This window comes from Chelonia mydas, chromosome 4 (assembly GCF_015237465.2).
Source record: "Chelonia mydas isolate rCheMyd1 chromosome 4, rCheMyd1.pri.v2, whole genome shotgun sequence".
In the NCBI taxonomy this organism is placed as follows: domain Eukaryota; kingdom Metazoa; phylum Chordata; order Testudines; family Cheloniidae; genus Chelonia; species Chelonia mydas.
Window position 1 is genome coordinate 18,840,559 of NC_057852.1, and position 18,113 is coordinate 18,858,671.

At 43.7% G+C, this 18,113-nt stretch overlaps 1 long non-coding RNA gene across 1 annotated transcript; it reads right to left on the minus strand.

The window, feature by feature from the left end:
* Positions 1-3,065: 3,065 nt before the first annotated feature.
* Positions 3,066-12,821, minus strand: LOC114020796. The gene is made up of 6 exons (XR_005225063.2): positions 12,679-12,821; positions 8,602-8,726; positions 6,924-7,293; positions 6,290-6,398; positions 3,819-3,920; positions 3,066-3,723 (listed from the first exon to the last, which is right to left on the minus strand). It is a non-coding gene; the product is annotated as an uncharacterized LOC114020796 (long non-coding RNA).
* Between the last annotated feature and the right edge of the window lie 5,292 nt (positions 12,822-18,113).

Here is an 18,113-nt window from a genome sequence, read left to right on the forward strand (position 1 = left end):
TGGAAGTTGTTTGTAACTCTGAAATGTTTGTAATGCTGAGCAAAACATTATGGTTGGTCTTTCAAATGTTTACAAATGAACATTGACTTAATACAGCTTTGAAACTTCACTATGCAGAAGAAAAATGCTGCTTTCCCTTTATTTTTTTAATAGTTTACTTTTAACACAGTCCTGTACTGTATTTGCTTTTTTGCTTTTTAATCTTGCTGCTGCCTGATTGTGTACTTCCAGTTCCCAATGAGATGTGTGGTTGACTGGTCAGTTCAGAACTCTGGTGTTCGTAACTCACTCCGAGGTTCTATTACATCAGTTGTTTCATACTATAGCACAGTTTTCAAAGACTAGAGGTTCCTGTTCAAGGTTCTGTACTGCAAGTAAGGTGTCTGTAGGAGACTGAAAGACTATCATGAGGTCAACATGTTCAGAAGGCAAAACATTGAGCCCATTTTGAGGGGTGGGGAGTGAGGGAGAGCACTTATCTTCGCTCAGCAGCAACAAGAGGAAGCGGATTACGCAGTAGCATCAACTGATGCCAAAGGGAGTCCATCTGGTTATCTTTGACGAGAGCTTTGGTGGCAGTGATGCAGATTCTTAAACAATAAATTGGGGGGGAGGTGTGTAAGGGTTGGGGATACTTTAACAGCTTCATAAATATATTGAAAACAAAATGACTATAATTTCTCAGATCTGTCTCTCTAATTCCTGATTTGCAGACAGACCACATAGCTTCTCAGATAATAAATGAGGGTCACATGAATGGATTTATCGATCCAATTGATGGAACGGTGCATTTAGAAAATAAGGTTGTCCCTCATTTTTTCATAGTGCAATTCAAAATTAATTGGTTGAGCTGTTCTCTACAGCATGATCAAATTATATTTTAAAATGAGGATCTACTACTGGGGAGCGTTAAGGAACCAGCAGGCTCGGTGACCTCAAAGCAACTCTTAAGGACGTATCAACAGGATACCGAAATGGCAAATAGGGCCATTCCTAGGGTTGCCAGGTGACCATTTTTTGTTAGAAGTCCAGTCGTCAGCCCAGCAGGGACCCAGAGCTAAGGCAGGCTCCCTGCCTGCCCTAGCTCTGTGTGGCTCCTGGAAGTGGCCGCCAGGTCCTTCTGAGGCTCCACATGCTGCCCCGTCCCAGTGCCAGCTCTGCAGCTCCCATTGTCCAGGAACGAAGACCAATGGGAGCTGTGGGGGGTGGAGCCATCCATTCACCTAGGGGCTGCAGAGACCTGGTGGCTGCTTCCTGGGAGCCACGATAAAGCGCCATCGGGACCCCACAGCCCGAAACTCCTCCTGCAGCCCAAACCCCCGCCCCAGCCTGTAGCCCTCCCAAACCCAAACTCCCTCCTGGAGCCTGCACCCCCCCAACACCTCAACCCCCTGCCCTGAGCCCCCTCCTTCACCCAAAACCCCTCATCCCAGAGCCAACACCCCCAGCCACAGTCCACACCCCCTCCTGCACTCCAAACCCTGCCCCAGCCAAATGAAAGTGAGTGATGGAGGGGAAAGAGGTGGGGCCTCAGAGAAGGGGCGGGGCAGGGATATTTGGTTTTGTGCCATTAGAAAGTTGGCAACCCTAGCCATTCCTTGTAGATAGTTATCGAAGCCATGTTAAGTAGACTTGAATCTTTAACATGTTTGCCTGTATTGTTAGAGAATTAAGAATAAATGTTAAGTGAATTTGTCTGTGTTTACACGTATCTTGTTAGAAGTTTAACAATGTGATCTAATTAACCTGTAGATACTAAAATTCTGTTCCTGTCTCATAACGCTTCATGACTGTATTCTACAGAGATGGGGCTTGTGGTATAATAATATTATTGTCCTCATTTCTCTTTGAAACTTGTAATGCCACATAGTGAACTACCCGTGCACTATTTTAGTAATTTGAATGGTTATTGTTTAATGTATTGTTTGAGAAAGGACCTATTGAATGGAGATCAAATGGTCAGCTTGCTTTCATCAAAGCCCACGTGGTGGAATTACCTGTCACCACCTCACCTGCTTCAACTTTAAAGGAAGCTTTGGGCCTGATCCTTTTCATCTCAGATCTGCTTAAACTTTGATGGGGAAAGTCTAAAGCCACAAGACTGAGGTCTCCAGATTTACTCTGGATTTACCCTGGAATTCTCATGGAAGAATGTGAACAAACTCTGCACCTGGACTATCTATTGGACTGTAACCTTTTAAATTGATTCCATAAAGAAGGATTATATACACATTTGTATGTATATTGAGCTTTTAACTCTTTTTTTCTTAATAGATCTTAGATTTAATTAATAAGAATTGGCTGTAAGCGTGTATTTTGGTGAGATCTGAAATATTCATTGATCTGATGGGCAATGGGTCTGGTCCTTTGGGATTGGTAGAACTATAAGTATGGTGAATACGGTTTTCAATAACCCCTCACTGGATTGCCTAAACGGGACAGTATTTGTCTTCTGGTTAACCAGTGTGGTATTAGAGGAGTTGTTTTGTTACTGGCTTGGGGAATCTAATTACAGAATAAATCACCAATCTTGGGGATTGTCCGTCCCAGTTCTTGCAGTCTGCCCTGTGCTGGCATTCTCAGCGTGGCCCAATGGGACACCAGTCACAACTACATAAACCAAATAATGATTTGATTAATCAGTCACTTGTCAGAATACTCGGCATGGTATCACTGCTTTGCTGTTTTGAAAGTTGTGGTTTAAAAGTACAGGAAGAAGTAAAACCTGCTAACAAGATAGATTTTTGCTGCACATCCTGTTTACTAAACTGCTTTGTGGACTTGTCACTTTCCACTGGCTGTTGTGAAAATGTTCTATGTTCCTACGAGTTGTAATTATTCCAATAAAAAGAAAAAAAGAATGAGCCAACTAGATTCAATCCTATGATGCCTTTGTTTAAACGATCACTTGTAGTACTTCACTTGCTAGCAGTTTGAGTTTCAGTGTATGTAAACTGCAGTATAATTCTAATCTTCCAAGTTTCCTGTATTGGATTTACAGTTTAGACATCTACTACATCCTGGAAGAAAAACACCATTGTCTGACGATTCAAGGAACAGAAAAATAAGTTAACAATCGGCATTTATTCTGTCTTGTGTTCTTATAGGATGGCAGCAGAAATAGCGATGAGAGAATACAATAGGCCTAGAGTATACGAGCATTAGCATGATATTAAGAACAGGAGAATACTCTTTTCAAGTTTCAGAGTAGCAGCCGTGTTAGTCTGTATTTGCAAAAAGAAAAGGAGTACTTGTGGCACCTGAGAGACTAACCAATTTATTTGAGCATAAGCTTTCGTGAGCTACAGCTCACTTCATCGGATGCATTAAAGTGGAAAATGCAGTGAGGATGTTTTTATACCCACAGACCATGAAAAAATGGGTGTTTATCACTTCAAAAGGTTTTCTCCCCCCACCCCACTCTCCTGCTGGTAATAGCTTATCTAAAGTGATCAATCTCCTTACAATGTGTATGATAATCAAGGCAAGACAGCTTAGTACATACAGTGGTACTTGAGAAGCAGTAGTGAAAGTTAACACACATACATGCAAAGATAAAATTGAGGATGTTTCTTTCCTTTGACTTTTTTCAGCTAAGTTGTGCTTTGCAACAATCAAATTAAAATGCATACAGCACTTTCTTGAACTGTAAGTACAGCAGGCGGTGGGAAGACTCTTGTATATGGAGGCTGTACGACACACAATCAAGAAGCACAGGAACACCTGAAATAGCGGAGAGAAGAGTTTCACTCAAAGATGAGATTAATAATACCATTGGTTTTGTTAACACACTCTCCTGAAATTTAATTAAGTCTTACGCTGCTTGATTGCTTATCATTGCTTGTAGTGCAGACCTGTATATTTTAATGAATCCGCCTCAAATGAAGGAGGCTGGAGAGTTATGAGGACAGGATTTGGCTCTGAGTATGAATGGAAAAAAGAATAAATCAAACAGAAGAACTAAGCCTTTTCCTTTTGTTTTCCACTGCGCCTCTGAAATTCAGACCTCCTTCATGTCTTTTCTTTTTCCAGTAAAAGGTGAACAAGTATTTGCCTACAGTTTGGGAGCACTTTTTAAAAGCTCCCAGCATTGGCTTAATTTATTTCACTGAAGTCAAGGGGAATTTTTCCCCTGACACTAATGAGAGAAGATTTAGCTCAGCACTAGGTGCTTTTGAAAATGCCACCCAGGAACTACACTTTCTCCATAGTCGACACGATTTAGCTTTGTGCAAACACAAGAATCACAATCATGTAAAGTTCTGCTACATGGTAATATCCCACAAAGATACACCAAAAGCCTAATCCTGAACAAGTCAGTAAAGTCCTAGCAAACAAATCCCTTTTACAGGTGTGAGACTACACAGAGGAGATGACGGAATGGCTGTTCACCCCCACCTATTGCAATGCAACTGCAAGGGCACTACTAGAGCAGGTCTAGCTGTCTAATTCTTGGAAGGCAGACTAGGGGATGTGGCAGTTGCTTTCCTCCGCAGCTCACTCAACAGTAGAGCCATGTGGGTTCCCTGCGGCAAACACCCACTGGCCCCATTCCTGTTTGCATTTGACATGCTCTGTTCCTTTTGCCAGAGCCAGCCTTATGGGTGGGTGATGTGGGTGACTGCCCAGAACGCCATGGTCGGGGGGTGGTGTGGTCAAGAGGCAAGTAGCAGGGCAGGCCTGGGACGAGAGACCATGGAAGGGAGCTTGGGGCAATGGGGCATTTGTGCTACAGCATCCCGCAACTGCGGGGGTGGGGAGGGGAGCAGCTTATTGAGCACATGCCAAACATTCCGTCTTCCTGGATGCACTCTGTTCCAGAGGCCATGCTGATTGACAATCTCATTGTCCAATCAGTGTTCATCCCCTCCCTAAAGTGGTAAAATGTGCACTTCTAGTGGCTGATCCAGGGGTGAAGGTGGGGGGGAGGTAGCAGGGGCCAGGAGAGATGGGGGTATGGTGGGGGGTCCAGAAGTGATGCGGGGGTGGGGAGCCCGGGGAGCAGAGGAGATGGGTGTGGCACCCGGGAAGGCAGTGGGGGCTAGTGGCACCATAATACAAGTTTGCCCAGGATGCCATTTCCCCTGAGGCCAGCCCTGCCCTTCACATTTCTGTCCCACGGCAGAATTTCAAGTGCACCTAATGTGGAATGCCCACCTGCTACCTGTGGTTTACCAACAGGGCTCTCCCCCACTAACAGATGGTCTTTGCTGCTTTCTGGCCTTGCATTCCCTATCAGGCACTTTGCCCATACTCGTGATGATACTTTTCCTTTTAAACTGGCTTGTGTCACTAAGGTAACTCTCACTCGTTATTACTAGGGCCCTACCAAATTCACTGCCATGAAAAACACGTCATGGACCATGAAATCTGGTCTTTTGTGTGCTTTTACCCGATACTATACCTATTGCACTGGGAGGCCAGCATTTCTCAAATTGGTGGTCCTGACCAAAAAGGGAATTTCGGGGGTGTTCACAAGGTTATTTTGGGGCTGAGGGGGGTGGTCATGGTATTGCCACCCTTACTTCTGCACTGCCTTCAGAGCTGGACAGCCAGAGGGTGGCAGCTGTTGGCCACGCGCCCAGCTCTGAAGGCAATGCCCCACCAGCAGCAGTGCAAAAGTAAGGGTGGCCATACCATACCAGGCCTCTCTTACTTCTGTGCTGCTGCCTTCAGAGTTGGGTGGCCGGAGAGTAGCGGCTGGTCACTGAGGGCCCAGTTCTGCAGGAAGCAGCACAGAAGTAAGGGTGGCAATACCATACCGTGCAGCCGCCGGCAGCCACCACTCTCCATTTGCCCAGGTTTGAAGACAGCGCCACCACCAGCACAGAAGCAAGGGTAGGAGTACCACAAACTCCCTACAATAACCTTGGGACCCCTTCTTTGGGTCAGGACAACACAGTGAAATTTCAGATTTAAATAGCTGAAATCATAAAATTTTATGATTTTTAAAATCTTATGCCCGTGAAATTGTCCAAAATGGACCGTGAATTTGGTAGAGCCCTACTTACTGCTGTGGTTCTCTAACACAGAGTCAAGTAAAAGGCTTATCTGCTGCTTCCCTAAATGAATATTATAGATGGCCAACTTGGGGGCCCAAGACAGCTTCAGTTAGTAACATAAAGGGTGGGTAAAGCAGGATCTCCCTTCTGTATTAGATACAAATCTGTTCATTGATTGCATTTTCCATCACCTCTACCATTTGTCCCAGAACTAATTGATACATCACATCAGAGAAGCCTCTTGATTTATCAAACACTTACAAATATGTATTAAGTAAGTGACAAACCTTATTAGAATAGCCTTAATTTTTTCCTTTTGTTAATATCTCTCTTTATTTGACAAACAGAACACACAGGACACCACAGGATAATGCAGAAATCAGAGCAGATGGATCCCTGTTTAAAAAGAAAACATATTAAAGTCTGTCAACTTAAGATGTACATCTAACTTTTCATTGACTTTATCATATTGAATGGATTTAAACTCAGACTAGAATATAGGCTTTCAGTGCTGCCTTTGACTGGGATGACAGGGCCATTATGGGGAAAGGGGGATGGGGAGATACATTTTAGTTAAACTTCTTTTATCAAAGGATTTTTATCCCAGATTCATAGAAATTAAAAGATATCAAACCCTATTTGGTTATCTAGTCCATAGCCCTGCTTTTTACCCCAGTAAGCCCCTCCCTTTCCACACACACACCCCCAACAAAAAAGTATGTCCAATTACTTGCTGTAGGAGGCAGAGAGACAGGGTGCTGGTAGCAGGTTACCTCCTAAGACACCAAAGACTTTATTTACACAAATTAGGAAGCAGAGTTATCTAATGGGTGGTGTTTGCCCAATAACAACCATGCTTTAGCAGATGGAAACCAGACTGAGACTAGAGATTGGAAACTCTGCTAGATCAAGTCCGCCTACCTGTGCAGGATTGTTCCTTATAGAGTAACCTCTGGGGTTCTGGCCAGTTTCCATTTTAAATGTTTCCAGTGGTGGAATTTTTCAACGGGTAAACAGTTTTTTGCATTTAGGGTTAGGATGTAGTTTCTGATATTCAGCCAAACTATTCCTTTTCTTAACTTCATCCTTTTACTAGTCCTCACACCACTCCTTAACACACTGCCCTATACCTTTCAGGTCTTTGCAGTTATAGCCCCCACTGACTGTCAAAAACTGTACATATTTAGCTCTGAATTTTCCTTAACGGTCAATGCCTCCATGCTCCAAATTAGTTTCACTGCTCTTCTCTAATTTCCTTCCAATTCACCTGCATCCTTCAGGTATTGAAGATCTAGCAAGGAAAAAAATATGTTCTAGATAGAGAAATTATTGCCTTCCTGCTCTGACATAGCTCTACATTTTTAAAAGATCTTAGCTCCTAAGTGAAGTGACCAGGTTTTGAAGCTACTGTTGAGCCCTTTGGAAAATCATTTAGGTGCCTAAATAGAAGCTGAGGTTTGGTTTGTTTGTTTTTAATTAGCCTATAACATTTCTGTATAGATCCCCCAAACCTCCTTGGCTTTGTGTTATTATTGCTCTATTGAATGTGTAATCATACGTGTAATTTCGTGATCAGTATCACCCTGAAGCATTTCAGTGACATTCCTTTCCATGTCTTTCCACCCACAGAACATGTACACGTTTGCAATTTTTTTTCCCCTAGGGACATTAGGCTGAATCTCATTTTATAATTTCATGGCCACAGTTCTAACCTTCCTCAGTCCCTTCATATTATTCCTCTCTTGTGTTCGTAACACATCCCAATTCAGTGTGATCTATTCATTTAATTTTCATATGTTATCTAATCTTGTTTTTTCATTTCTTAGGCTTTTCTTTTATTTGTGCTTTGGCACAGAAGGAGTTAACTCCAGAAACTACAATATTGTAGCTTGAAAAAACACATACACAACCGCCTTGTTGATTGAACCACACATTTAGAATTCTGTCTACATTCTGCAACACCTTTTCAGCTCATCAGGAGAACCCTTGGCAAAGAGATTCATGCTGAGGGAGTAAGAGCCAAGATTTAGAACAGTAGTTTGGTCTAAATGGCGGTTGATTATCAGGTTAGTATTATGTACAATGTCTGCATTAGAAATTATCCAATATTCATTTAATTTAGATGGATATTTAAATGTAACCAATGCCTCATCAGAGGGGGTTCTCTATCTCAGGTACATAGCAAATCTCTGCTTTAAAGGGGCATCAATTAATAACGGATAATTGCACTTCTACTTTTCATGAAATTATCTCAAAGTCCTTTACAACAGTACCAAAGGAATGATCTATTTTACAGATGGGGACAACAAAGGAAAGAAGAGCTAAGGGACTTGTGCAAGGTTACACAGTGAGTCGGTGGCAGTTGCAAGTAGAACCAAAGTCTTCAAATGACCAATCCTCTGCTAATTTCTAGACCACAGTGCCCTCAAATCATAAGGGAAGACTCCTAGCAGCCATGTTCAGATGGGGAGGAATCACACTGGGTGGAAGCTGGCTAATGAAAATGTAGCCAACTGATCTGCTTAGATCAATGACATGTTGCTTTAAGGGCTGTTCTTTGAGCATGAGCAAAGCAAAATATTATTAAATAGTAACTAACAGGGATTCCGTATCTTGTCCGGTAGAGAGTCCTCATGGCAACGCTTCCGCCACAACAGCAGCATTCATTCATGTCACTTGCTACTTGACATTCAAGACAACAGAAACAGAATGCTCCACATAGGCCTGGATAAAGACAAACAAATGAGGCTCACTCAATGTTCTCCCCTTCATTCATGCAGACAGTTACCTTTCACCACCACTTTTAGGAGAGATGTAGAAATGGCTAGAAAATCAGAAGGAGAAAGTTAGGGACGTGCCAATGGGCCAGAGCTAGTGCAAAGTAGGGGAAGGTCATTGAAAGACCTATATAGTGATGTCTTGTGAGGCTTTAATAGGCAACTCTTCTCTCCCTCCCCCTCATAATGAATGAAGGCCATTTTTTCACTGCCAAAAAAGGTGTGTTTTTATAGTAAATTTGCACACACACGCTTTAATTGTCTCACTGTAAAATTCTAGTGGAGGCGAGGCATTGTAGTTTTTACCATGATGTAACTAAGCGAGGTGAACCGCAGGTGGGGGAGATAGAGTTGAACTTGTGCAGATACACCACTAAAAGCTACATGAGCACTTTGCCTCCACTAGGATTTTACAGCAAGATGGCTAACCCATGTCAGTTATCCGGCTGTAAACACACTCCTTTCTGGAGCTATGACCCTCAGCAGATCCGGATTAACTTTCTTTATGTGGGACTGGAGTACAAGTAGTTGCTTTGTGTGAGAACGAGTGGGTGATGTAGCCAACTAGTGACTGGCTCTCAGAGTGGATACAGGAAATACAACTACAAGCCACTCCTTTAAATCAATATAAAATAAACAAACGGGATTCCTCCATCCCCCGTTTAAAGTCAGACCCAGTAAAAGACTGGAGATATAATATTAAGCCAAACATCAAGACACCTGAAGCCAAAACAAAAATACAATATTTGACTATCCACTTACAGACTCCACAGTCACTGCAGCAATCCATCAACCCGGTCTGCCACAAGCTACTTGGTGCATTAGCCACAGTAAGTTGGGGCTGTACAACGATGACTTGGGGAGAGGCCATGTCTAGTTTCACCAGCTGAGTTCAGAAGTTTACATTCTCAAAGGAGAACAAGAAAAGGAACAGTTTTGCAAGTTGGTTAGGAATGTTACTCATATTTCTTTGTGATATGGCACCATGTTTCTCACTTCATTGGAAGAAATGCTGTCCATATGATAACTGGATAATTTTGGTGGACACAGGAGGCCAAATTGTTGTCAATGGAGTTGGACCAGGGATGAATTTAGCCCATTTTCTTAAGTCCAGGTTATGAGAGGGTGTAAATTTTCATTCAAAAGCACATTTCTCCTTAACATCACTTTGGGGCATAGTTCATTCCTGATTCAAAGGAAAGAGTGCCACTAACGGGATGGCAACAACATATCTTCCAGCAACACCTAATGGTTCCTTGGCCCTCTCCCAGGTGAGTTCTGACCTACTCTGAGCCTACTTAGTTTGTGTGATCTGAGAACATCACAACACAACACACTATGGATGTTATCGCAGAAATGGAAATCTCCCTGTTGCTGCTGTTCTCCAAGAGACCACCCTGAGACCAGAGATTAGCCCCCAAATAAGGATTTTCCTTCTGCAGCTAACCCTCAGCCCAATTCTGAGATCTCACTCAGTCCTTCCCTCAGGCAAACTTCCTTTGACTTCACTGATGATTTGTCAAAGTCAAGAATTATTCTGGCAGCAGTAAACAGCTTGTCAGATATTTTCAGAGAACAATGGGCAAGATTCATGAGGGGGACTTTGGTGCTGCAACACTCATTGTTGAAATACTTAATGTTCAGGCATCCTGCTGCCTCGGGGAATTCACAGCCCAGGCACCCAGATCCTATTTAGGCTAACAGATGTATTGGCGCATAAGCTTTTGTGGGTGAATATATGATCCAGCTGATCCACCCTAAGGACTGACTTCAATGCAACTTCAGCAAGTGTTTAAAGTTAAGCATGGGCTTAGGGACAGATTTTAAAGGTATTTTGGCCCTTAAAGACACAGATAGGCGCCTAATGCCCAACTCCCATTGCGGTCATTGGCAATTAGGCACTTGACACTTTTGAAAATCCCACTGGGCACCTATCTGCATCTTCAGGTGCCTAAACACCTTTAAAATCTGACCTTAAGTGCTTCTTTGAATCAGCGCCTATCAGTCTTTATTCATAGGGAAAGGAAACTAATAATGATCAATATGGGCTGTTTAAACTTAAGACCTCTATCGTGACCCCTTGCTTTTATTTCCAGATGAGCCACTATCAATTATTATAATGTCCCCTTTCTTTGATAATGAAAGAATGATTTCAGTAAATCAATAACAAGTCAACTCAACATTCATTGGTGTCAAAACAATAGTGTCCAAAATCTTGACACATTGGAACAGTTTATTGTGAGACTAGAACAGATTGGATTGCGCATCTGCATTTTGCAAGTGACACTTTTGCACACTTAACACGAGACACTCCCAACCGTGGAATCTTCCATAATAGAGATTTGTATTTTTAGTTTTCTGTGCTCCCTACCAAAACTCTTTTAAAAAATGAAAGAAAAACCCCCAAATTATTTGATTTATTGGCTATTATTTATCTTATCTTAAATTATAGTTGGATATAAAAGAAGAAAGACATTGATGATATCTATTAATATCTATTAGCTATATGTAACTTCTGACAAAGTGGGTATTCACCCATGAAAGCTTATGCTCCAATCCGTCTGTTAGTCTAAGGTGCCACAGGACTCTTTGCCACTTAAAAACTACTTGCTTACAAAATCAGACACAAAAAATGCAGAAGTGTCACAGTGCACTATGACTGAAACATGGCTGACTTTCTCATTTTTACCATATCATTATAAAATAAGTCAATGTGTGTATAAATATTGTACTTACATTTCAGTGTGATACTTCAGCCTGTCTTTCACTTGTGAGCCTTGTCTGAAGCCCAAGGTCCCAGGCAGTGGGGCTGAAGCATGTAACTTAGCTTCACGGGGCCCCCTGTGTCATGAAATCCTGGGCAATTCCCTGCTTGCCACCTCTTTATGCCGGCCCTCCACTTGCGACCCCCCTAAACCTATCCCTTGACACCCCTCTCGGCGGTGCAACCCCCAGGTTGAGAAACACTGATCTAGATGATTTGAGTACTCACTGGAAGACCTCTGAGTACCCCCAGGGGTACACGTACCTCTGGTTGAGAACCACTGCTCTAACCAATGGGCTAAAAGTTCCTGAGGGGGCACCGCCAACTCCATTTCTTATCAGAAATGGGTTAGGCACCTAGTTCCAAGAGATGGTTCATGGCTGTGAATCCAGAACAAATGGAACTGTCTCTGTCTAGCCTGGACTTAAGCCCCACTCTTCAAAGGGATCTAAGAGCCTAGGCCTCCCCACTCTTCTCAGTATTTCCCATTACCTAGATTAGGCAGCTCCCCACTCAGCATTCTGGCTTTCGTAGATCCCATTCTTAGGTGCCTAACGCTCCCTATGCATTGTATAGGGAGCCTAGCATCTAATGCAGGGCAGTGGATTCCACTGGGTGGCTAGGTGCCTAAAGGTAAGTCATTGCAAGGCTCAATGTTGCAATGCCTGAATCCCTTTAGTACATTTCTAAAAAAAGGCATTAAATAACCATCAAATGTATTAAGAATGGAGGAATAAAGACGAGTTATCTATGTCTTATCCTACATTTCCCTCATTTTAAGAAGGAAATATGCCTGATATGCAGTTAACACACTTCTAAAGTCTGTTAAACAAATGTACAAAGTATTAATGACAGAGGAATAAAGGAGAAGTGTTATTAGATTTCTATAGTAATCATGCATTTCCTCATTTTTAGAGAAAATTAGGTTTTATGCAGGTAGTACATTTCTAAATAAAGGCTATTAAAGAACTGCCCAAAGGCTGCTAATTATTAGTGATAAAGAGAGAAAATATAACCTTAAATTACTTATATTTTGCAAGGAAGGTGCTGGTGTATAGCCATCTTTCAGGGATCTCTAAGAAAGTTTTTTTAAAAGCACAGAAAGTAAAAAAGAGCAGAGCAAAAAGAGTCTTACCACAAAGCATCACCATATCAGCCAAGTGGCAAAAACCTCTCTTCTGGGAGCTTAAGATAAAGCAAGCCACATCACGTGAACCAATCAGAAGGTATTCTTTGACTATGTGACCTTTTCCAGACTCATATCTCACATATTAAATTACAGATGTTTTTCTTACCCAATCTGAAGGTTTTTCTAACCGCATGGTCTTTTATGGAATTATTCATTGTCGCATGTTAGAACGTAGATTAAAGGTAAAACAATTAAAAGGAACAAGCATGTGATTTCTTTCTCAAACTCCTTTTTTCTTTTTAGCATTAGCTTTCTTTGTTTTTTAGAATCATAGAATATCAGGGTTGGAAGGGACCTCAGGAGGTCATCTAGTCCAACCCCCTGCTCAAAGCAGGACCAATCCCCAATTAAATCATCCCAGCCAGGGCTTTGTCAAGCCTGACCTTAAAAACTTCTAAGGAAGGAGATTCTACCACCTCCCTAGGTAACACATTCCAGTGTTTCACCACCCTCCTAGTGAAAAAGTTTTTCCTAATATCCAACCTAAACCTCCCCCACTGCAACTTGAGACCATTACTCCTTGTCCTGTCCTCTTCTACCACTGAGAATAGTCTAGAACCATCCTCTCTGGAACCACCTCTCAGGTAGTTGAAAGCAGCTATCAAATCCCCCCTCATTCTTCTCTTCTGCAGACTAAACAATCCCAGTTCCCTCAGCCTCTCCTCATAAGTCATGTGTTCCAGACCCCTAATCATTTTTGTTGCCCTTCGCTGGACTCTCTCCAATTTATCCACATCCTTCTTGTAGTGTGGGGCCCAAAACTGGACACAGTACTCCAGATGAGGCCTCACCAATGTCGAATAGAGGGGAACGATCACGTCCCTCGATCTGCTCGCTATGCCCCTACTTATACATCCCAAAATGCCATTGGTCTTCTTGGCAACAAGGGCACACTGCTGACTCATATCCAGCTTCTCGTCCACTGTCACCCCTAGGTCCTTTTCCGCAGAACTGCTGCCTAGCCATTCAATCCCTAGTCTGTAGCTGTGCATTGGGTTCTTCCGTCCTAAGTGCAGGACCCTGCACTTATCCTTATTGAACCTCATCAGATTTCTTTTGGCCCAATCCTCCAATTTGGATAGGTCCCTCTGTATCCTATCCCTGCCCTCCAGCGTATCTACCACTCCTCCCAGTTTAGTATCATCCGCAAATTTGCTGAGAGTACAATCCACACCATCCTCCAGATCATTTATGAAGATATTGAACAAAACTGGCCCCAGGACCGACCCCTGGGACACTCCACTTGACACCGGCTGCCAACTAGACATGGAGCCATTGATCACTACCCGTTGAGCCCGACAATCTAGCCAACTTTCTACCCACCTTATAGTGCATTCATCCAGCCCATACTTCTTTAACTTGCTGACAAGAATACTGTGGGAGACTGTGTCAAAAGCTTTGCTAAAGTCAAGAAACAATACATCCACTGCTTTCCCTTCATCCACAGAACCAGTAATCTCATCATAGAAGGCGGTTAGATTAGTCAGGCATGACCTACCCTTGGTGAATCCATGCTGACTGTTCCTGATCACTTTCCTCTCATGTAAGTGCTTCAGGATTGATTCTCTGAGGACCTGCTCCATGATTTTTCCGGGGACTGAGGTGAGGCTGACTGGCCTGTAGTTCCCAGGATCCTCCTTCTTCCCTTTTTTAAAGATGGGCACTACATTAGCCTTTTTCCAGTCATCTAGGACTTCCCCCGTTCGCCACAAGTTTTCAAAGATAATGGCCAATGGCTCTGCAATCACAGCCGCCAATTCCTTTAGCACTCTCGGATGCAACTCGTTCGGCCCCATGGACTTGTGCTCGTCCAGCTTTTCTAAATAGTCCCTAACCACCTCTTTCTCCACAGAGGGCTGGCCATCTACTCCCCATGTTGTGATGCCCAGCGCAGCAGCCTGGGAGCTGTCCTTGTTAGTGAAGACAGAGGCAAAAAAAGCATTGAGCACATTAGCTTTTTCCACATCCTCTGTCACTAGGTTGCCTCCCTCATTCAGTAAGGGGCCCACACTTTCCTTGGCTTTCTTCTTGTTGCCAACATATCTGAAGAAACCCTTCTTGTTACTCTTGACATCTCTTGCTAGCTGCAGCTCCAGGTGCGATTTGGCCCTCCTGATTTCATTCCTACATGCCCGAGCAGTATTTTTATACTCTTCCCTGGTCATATGTCCAACCTTCCACTTCTTGTAAGCTTCTTTTTTATGTTCAAGATCCGCTAGGATTTCACCGGTAAGCCAAGCTGGTCGCCTGCCATATTTACTATTCTTTCGACTCATCGGGATGGTTTGTCCCTGTAACCTCAACAGGGATTCCTTGAAATACAGCCAGCTCTCCTGGTCTCCTTTCCCCTTCATGTTAGTCCCCCAGGGGATCCTACCCATCCGTTCCCTGAGGGAGTCGAAGTCTGCTTTCCTGAAGTCCAGGGTCCGTATCCTGCTGCTTACCTTTCTTCCCTGTGTCAGGATCCTGAACTCAACCAACTCATGGTCGCTGCCTCCCAGATAGCCCTCCACTTTTGCTTCCCCCACTAATTCTTCCCTGTTTGTGAGCAGCAGGTCAAGAAAAGCTCCCCCCCTAGTTGGCTCACCTAGCACTTGCACCAGGAAATTGTCCCCTACGCTTTCCAAAAACTTCCTGGATTGTCTATGCACCGCTGTATTGCTCTCCCAGCAGATATCAGGAAAATTAAAGTCACCCATGAGAACCAGGGCGTGCGATCTAGTAGCTTCTGCGAGTTGCTGGAAGAAAGCCTCATCCACCTCATCCCCCTGGGCCGGTGGTCTATAGCAGACTCCCACCACTACATCACTCTTGTTGCTCACACTTCTAAACTGAATCCAGAGACACTCAGGTTTTTCGGCAGTTTCGTACTGAAGCTCTGAGCAGTCATACTGCTCCCTTACATACAGTGCTACTCCCCCACCTTTTCTGCCCTGCCTGTCCTTCCTGGACAGTTTATAACCATCCATGACAGTACTCCAGTCATGTGAGTTATCCCACCAAGTCTCTGTTATTCCAATCATGTCTTAATTCCTTGACAACACCAGGACCTCCAGTTCTCCCTGCTTGTTTCCAAGGCTTTGTGCATTCATATATAAGCACTTGAGATAACCTGCTGATCACCCCTCATTCTCAGTATGAGGCAGGAGCCCTCCCCTCACAGACGTTCCTGCCTGTGCTTCCTCCCGGTATCCCGCTTTCCCACTTACCTCAGGGCTGTGGTCTCCTTCCCCCGGTGAACCTAATTTAAAGCCCTCCTCACTAGGTTAGCCAGCCTGCTCGCAAAGATGCTCTTCCCTCTCCTCATAAGATGGAGCCCGTCTCTGCCCAGCACTCCTCCTTCATGGAACACCATCCCATGGTCAAAGAATCCAAAGCCGCCTTCTTTAATTCTGGACCACAAATAAAGTTTCCTCTTTACACACAACTCCTTCAGCAATTGCCTTTTAAAACTCCTAATAAACACTGTTTGAGTTATATGCCTAACCTTTATTATAATTTCCCTTATTGTATTATTTAAAAGTAACCTATTTACATGGTTTGGTTTTATGAATATAGAAAAACAGGGCCCTATACACATCCCTGGAGTGCAGTCTCCTCTCACCTTGGTTACAATGAGGCTTTGGAAAAAAAAGCTACAAATGAACAGCTTGTTTCAAATGAAATTACTTTTGACATAAATTTGGGATATGGCCTCAAAAAGACTTTATTCTTGTGAAAAATTGCAAATGGAGGTTCCACCAATAGTGCTTGCATCTCAGACACTATCCCAGCTGATATAAAAGCTTTAAAAAAATGCAGTCTTTGTAGAACGGTGCGATGTGGAACAAATTGCCATAGGATCAAAAGGAAGACTCAGTAGGTGGGGTAAAACTAAGTTTAGATTCCACAGTGGAACCAGATCTCTGATAGGAGAGTTGTAGCTCATAGGACTAGCTTTATTATATTCACTGCCTTGCCTTCATTGCATTCTGACTTTATTATATTTAGCAGTAATGCAAGGAACCTACAGGCCTGTATCCAGGGCCGGATTAATCTTTTGTGGGCCCTGCCTCCGCTCTGCCTGCACTCCACCCCCACTCAGCCTCTTCCCCCCAAGGCCCCATCCACACTCCGCCTTGATGCCCTGCCCCTGCTTGGCCTCATTGCCCCGAGGCCCCGCCCAATGCTCGCATGGGGGGAGGGTGCAGAGAGGACTCAGGAGGGAGCAAAGAGGAGTGAGCGGCAGGCAGAACCTCAGGGGGAAGAGGCTGAGCGAGAGTGGGGCCTCAGGGCAGATCATGGGTGAAGTGGGGAGTAGGGCCTCGAGGCAGGTGCCAGGGCCCCTTCCCAGTGTGGGCCCAGCGCCACTGCACCATTGTGAACCCGGTACTGTCTGTAACCTGTAAGACATTAATTTCATCATTTTAGCATAGTTAGCACAAGGCTTGAGGCCTTTGAACAGAAACTTTAAACAAACAAACAGCCCAGTGGAAAACTTCAAGTGTTGGGGAGTTAAAAATAGAGTGTTCAAGAGTAAATTCTAACAACAGGAACATGAGTCCAACCACAAGAGTGTCATGGCAACGAATTTACATACATAAGAGGTGCATGGGTTACATCCGCAGAGCCTTAACCACAAGAGGGCCATGGCAAAACATTGATATACTAACCTATAGGACAGGTATTTTCAAACTGGGGGTCATGACCCTTCAGGGGGGTCATGAGGTTATCACGTGGGGGGGTCACGAGTACATGCACAAAAGACAGCAACTGCTATAAGAGGAACCCATCCAAATTCACGGTTCATTTTGGTCAATTTCACAGTCATAGGTTTCAGAGGGGTAGCCCTGTTAGTCTGTATCAGCAAAAACAACAAGGAGTCCTTGTGGCACTTTAGAGACTAACAAATTTATTTGGGCATAAGCTTTTGTGGACTAGAACACACTTCATCGGATTCATCTGATGTCAAGTCTCACAGTGTTGAACCAGAAAAGGGACATGTCTTGACAGGTACTCAGCAACAATACAAAATCCTCAGAGGAGACCCAAGCCAAAAACCGGCTCTCAGCACCACGTAGATGAAAGCTTTATTCTTCTTCTGTAGCAGCCTTGATGTCCTGACAGTTGGTCCGGGAGTAGGGTGACCAGATAGCAAGTATGAAAAATTGGGACAGAGTGTGGGTGGTAATAGGCACCTATATAAGAAAAAGCCCCAAATATCAGGACTGTCCCTATAAAATCAGGACATCTGGTCACCCTGTTCAGGAGGCACCAGGCTAATTAAATGCAGACTCACAAGCTCCAGTGTTTGTATCGTGTGAAGGAAGCTAAGAAAACAGATTTTGGTGTAAAGCTCCAAGTGGTGACCTCTAACACTGCAGTAACTATGGTCTGGAGCC